At 37.8% G+C, this 5,249-nt stretch overlaps 1 long non-coding RNA gene across 16 annotated transcripts in view; it reads right to left on the reverse strand.

Annotated features, from left to right (window-relative positions):
- Window positions 1-211: 211 nt before the first annotated feature.
- The window catches only part of LOC109222290, a 5,840-nt gene continuing 802 nt past the window's right edge, over window positions 212-5,249 (reverse strand). Inside the window, exons 1-8 of one of the 16 annotated variants that reach the window (XR_002067392.1) lie at window positions 4,216-5,078; window positions 3,948-4,018; window positions 3,253-3,865; window positions 3,069-3,170; window positions 2,836-2,967; window positions 679-1,789; window positions 495-596; window positions 212-393 (exon numbers count right to left, since the gene is read on the reverse strand). This is a non-coding gene — a long non-coding RNA (uncharacterized LOC109222290). Of the gene's footprint in view, window positions 394-494; window positions 597-678; window positions 1,790-2,835; window positions 2,968-3,068; window positions 3,171-3,252; window positions 5,079-5,249 lie in introns of those variants that run through there. The other 15 variants (XR_002067391.1, XR_002067394.1, XR_002067390.1 and 12 more) reach the window with 15 other exon arrangements.

Consider the following 5,249-nt stretch of genomic DNA (forward strand, 5'->3'; position numbering starts at 1 on the left):
GATAATTTAGAAATTTTCGATAATTGAAAACTCAAGAGCTGTTTTACAAATTTTTACTCAGATCACTCACAAAACTTCAAAACAATACCAAATTATATTCAAGTCCAAACAAACTCTAATTTTCAAATACCATTTTCACTTGTAAAGTTTTTTTTCACGTTTTTTTTTTTTGGAATTTTTACAATTCTCATGTCCAAACGCCTACAAGTTTTGTGTCACTCCAAAAGACACACAAGCTATTGTGAGGAACAGGGGACACACCTCCTAAAGGTGACATCACTTCAGGGAGTCATTGGCTGCACACCAGGAAGACCAGGTATATATGCTTAACTCGGTGTCATTGGTGGTTGGCCACCAGGAGTTGGTGGCAAATAAGGAGTTGGAGAATTAGCGCTGCATGGAATAAGGAAAATGGCATTATATTCTCCATACAAAGACCCAAAACAACAATGTAACTCTCGTTTTGACTCTTGTACAGGGAAACTTTTGGTTACCACATGCGGAACCATTGTCCCTTGGGGTCCCAGCATCACTGTAATTATCGCTAGGAGTGTTAGTCCTACAGAACCAGGAACCAGCATCACTGGACTGGATGGCTGAAAAATGAAAGGAAACATCACAATCACATTGAAAGAGAACTCTCCATTTATACAGAAATGAAGAGGAAAGAGTGGAAACCTGATATTGCAGACTTTACCCCCAAGAACCAGGGTTTCCGTCTTCCCAATTGTCCCTAGTATTTTGCCATTGCAACCAGTTAATATCAAGAAAATGGAACTCCAACTCACTAATTCTAAGACAGTAAGAGGAACAAATGGAAATCGCAAGACTGTAATCTTAAAGGAGAGCATACCACCTAAAGTGTAACCGCGAACACAAAAGAAGACCAAAAACCTGCACTTCATTGTATAAATGCACAACGCCTTTCAAGTACAAGACCATAATTTTAATCTGATCCATATCCATCTTATACACGAGAAAAGAACTTTCAGCTATACAAAGATGAGAATTTCACACATGAATGCATACTGACAGATCCATTTCCATGACTTAAACCATACATGAGACACGAATGTCGCGTTGTATGCGAAGACATAGCCCTTTCTCATTTCTTCAAGGATTATATCAATTAGTTTAGGTCAAATAAGAACTAGGCAGGATATATGGCCCGCACTTCTTCTATTTTCAAGAAGCTAAGCCATTTGGCTTATTTTCTCCAATGACACAACATATCCACCTCATTGGATTCCATGCTCTGTGAGCGTCCTCATGCCATCACGGATAGGTGTTGCTACAGAAGAAAATGACCAAAAAACCAAAAGTCATACATGGGTTGAATATGTATTACATATATATAAATCCTAATATTTTACCTATATACACAGTATTATTTTTCGACGAAGGGTGGTCAGTTGACCACCCTTGCTACCATGTACCTTCGCCCCTGCCCGCAACAAGAAATAAAGTCTACTATATAAGGCTCTAGTTGTAAAAAAGTAAATCAAAGCAAGTCCAACTGAAAACAACATAACTAAAGAATGGCAAGTCATATTGAAAATAAAAGTCTAAGGCGAAATAACAGAATGGCACGCAAATATTAGCCAAAAAAAAATGAATCACCAAAGGCAAGAATGATAGAACCTGGATTAACGCCGAGGATGCCAATAAGCTGCCGAATAGAGGTGAAGGCCTGTGGGAGGGTTGCCGATACCAATAAAGCCCGCTGGATTGGGCCTGCCGGTACCAATAAAAACCACCGGTAGTACACACCGGAGAGACTGTCGGAATGCTGCTTAACCCACGCCCGCAGAAGAGAGAAAAGAGAAAAAAAAAAAAGAAGAAGAAAAGAGAGACGGAGAATGAAGACTTGCCGGAATCCGACCAGAAAAGCGTGAGAGAAGCAAGAGCAGAAGAAAGGAATCGAGAGGGGAGAGGGTTCATCAAGAGGAAGGAGGAGGAAGAAGGAGCTAAATCACATCTAATGAACTTATCATTTGCATTAAAGGTCATTCCACTCAGGCTCATCTCAGCTTAAAGCTACAAGTAGTAAAGAAGCAACCGTTCGGACTTCTTTGCATTCCCCACATAGTGATTTTGATTAATTCTATAGTAATTTTGACATTAATAACCAACAAAAACCATTGAGAACGTGAAAAAACTGAACTCATAAAGCTAAAAGACAAAATTTGAATTTCAATCTATTACTGAAACACACACTATAATTACCAACAAAAATATGAAGGGAATAATTACACGCTAAAAGCCTAAAACATTTAATGAAAATGCATGAACATGAAATACAAGCCCACTAGTTCATCACTTTGCAAAGCAGAAACAAGAAATGTTTGCCTTTCGCTAGAATACAAGAGAATAGTGGTAAAATATCAAAATTCTGCAGCGATCACAAGTTCACTGGCTTAACAAAGTAAAATGTTTCTCATTTAAACTTTCAGCAACATATATTAAGAGCCCATTTGGACATAAGAATTGTTTCAACTTTTTTCGGAAAATTTTCACTTTTTTTCGAAATCCGTGTTTGGCCATAAAATTTCCAATTTTCACTTGAAGCTAAATTTTGAAATTTTTCGATAATTTGAAAAACTCCAAAAGGCTGTTTTTCAAAATTTTTACTCAGATCACTCACAAAACTTCAAAAGAAATCCAAAATTATATTCATGTCCAAACAAAACTCTAATTTTCAAATACCATTTTCACTTGAAATTTTTTTTTCACTTTTTTTTTTTTGGAATTTTACAATTCTCATGTCCAAACGCCTACTAAGTTTTGTGTCACTCCAAAAGACACACAAGCTATTGTGAGGAACAGGGGACACACCTCCTAAAGGTGACATCACTTCAGGGAGTCATTGGCTGCACACCAGGAAGACCAGGTATATATGCTTAACTCGGTGTCATTGGTGGTTGGCCACCAGGAGTTGGTGGCAAATAAGGAGTTGGAGAATTAGCGCTGCATGGAATAAGGAAAATGGCATTATATTCTCCATACAAAGACCCAAAACAACAATGTAACTCTCGTTTTGACTCTTGTACAGGGAAACTTTTGGTTACCACATGCGGAACCATTGTCCCTTGGGGTCCCAGCATCACTGTAATTATCGCTAGGAGTGTTAGTCCTACAGAACCAGGAACCAGCATCACTGGACTGGATGGCTGAAAAATGAAAGGAAACATCACAATCACATTGAAAGAGAACTCTCCATTTATACAGAAATGAAGAGGAAAGAGTGGAAACCTGATATTGCAGACTTTACCCCCAAGAACCAGGGTTTCCGTCTTCCCAATTGTCCCTAGTATTTTGCCATTGCAACCAGTTAATATCAAGAAAATGGAACTCCAACTCACTAATTCTAAGACAGTAAGAGGAACAAATGGAAATCGCAAGACTGTAATCTTAAAGGAGAGCATACCACCTAAAGTGTAACCGCGAACACAAAAGAAGACCAAAAACCTGCACTTCATTGTATAAATGCACAACGCCTTTCAAGTACAAGACCATAATTTTAATCTGATCCATATCCATCTTATACACGAGAAAAGAACTTTCAGCTATACAAAGATGAGAATTTCACACATGAATGCATACTGACAGATCCATTTCCATGACTTAAACCATACATGAGACACGAATGTCGCGTTGTATGCGAAGACATAGCCCTTTCTCATTTCTTCAAGGATTATATCAATTAGTTTAGGTCAAATAAGAACTAGGCAGGATATATGGCCCGCACTTCTTCTATTTTCAAGAAGCTAAGCCATTTGGCTTATTTTCTCCAATGACACAACATATCCACCTCATTGGATTCCATGCTCTGTGAGCGTCCTCATGCCATCACGGATAGGTGTTGCTACAGAAGAAAATGACCAAAAAACCAAAAGTCATACATGGGTTGAATATGTATTACATATATATAAATCCTAATATTTTACCTATATACACAGTATTATTTTTCGACGAAGGGTGGTCAGTTGACCACCCTTGCTACCATGTACCTTCGCCCCTGCCCGCAACAAGAAATAAAGTCTACTATATAAGGCTCTAGTTGTAAAAAAGTAAATCAAAGCAAGTCCAACTGAAAACAACATAACTAAAGAATGGCAAGTCATATTGAAAATAAAAGTCTAAGGCGAAATAACAGAATGGCACGCAAATATTAGCCAAAAAAAAATGAATCACCAAAGGCAAGAATGATAGAACCTGGATTAACGCCGAGGATGCCAATAAGCTGCCGAATAGAGGTGAAGGCCTGTGGGAGGGTTGCCGATACCAATAAAGCCCGCTGGATTGGGCCTGCCGGTACCAATAAAAACCACCGGTAGTACACACCGGAGAGACTGTCGGAATGCTGCTTAACCCACGCCCGCAGAAGAGAGAAAAGAGAAAAAAAAAAAAGAAGAAGAAAAGAGAGACGGAGAATGAAGACTTGCCGGAATCCGACCAGAAAAGCGTGAGAGAAGCAAGAGCAGAAGAAAGGAATCGAGAGGGGAGAGGGTTCATCAAGAGGAAGGAGGAGGAAGAAGGAGCTAAATCACATCTAATGAACTTATCATTTGCATTAAAGGTCATTCCACTCAGGCTCATCTCAGCTTAAAGCTACAAGTAGTAAAGAAGCAACCGTTCGGACTTCTTTGCATTCCCCACATAGTGATTTTGATTAATTCTATAGTAATTTTGACATTAATAACCAACAAAAACCATTGAGAACGTGAAAAAACTGAACTCATAAAGCTAAAAGACAAAATTTGAATTTCAATCTATTACTGAAACACACACTATAATTACCAACAAAAATATGAAGGGAATAATTACACGCTAAAAGCCTAAAACATTTAATGAAAATGCATGAACATGAAATACAAGCCCACTAGTTCATCACTTTGCAAAGCAGAAACAAGAAATGTTTGCCTTTCGCTAGAATACAAGAGAATAGTGGTAAAATATCAAAATTCTGCAGCGATCACAAGTTCACTGGCTTAACAAAGTAAAATGTTTCTCATTTAAACTTTCAGCAACATATATTAAGAGCCCATTTGGACATAAGAATTGTTTCAACTTTTTTCGGAAATTGGATTTTCTTTTGAAGTTTTGTGAGTGATCTGAGTTAAAATTTTGAAAAACAGCCTTTTGGAGGTTTTCAAATTATCGAAAAATTTCAAATTTTAGCTTCAAGTGAAAATTGGAAATTTTATTGGCCAAACACGGATTTCGAAAAAAAGTGAAAATTTTCCGAA

The sequence above is a fragment of the Nicotiana attenuata genome, unplaced genomic scaffold (genome assembly GCF_001879085.1).
Source record: "Nicotiana attenuata strain UT unplaced genomic scaffold, NIATTr2, whole genome shotgun sequence".
Classification (NCBI taxonomy): domain Eukaryota; kingdom Viridiplantae; phylum Streptophyta; class Magnoliopsida; order Solanales; family Solanaceae; genus Nicotiana; species Nicotiana attenuata.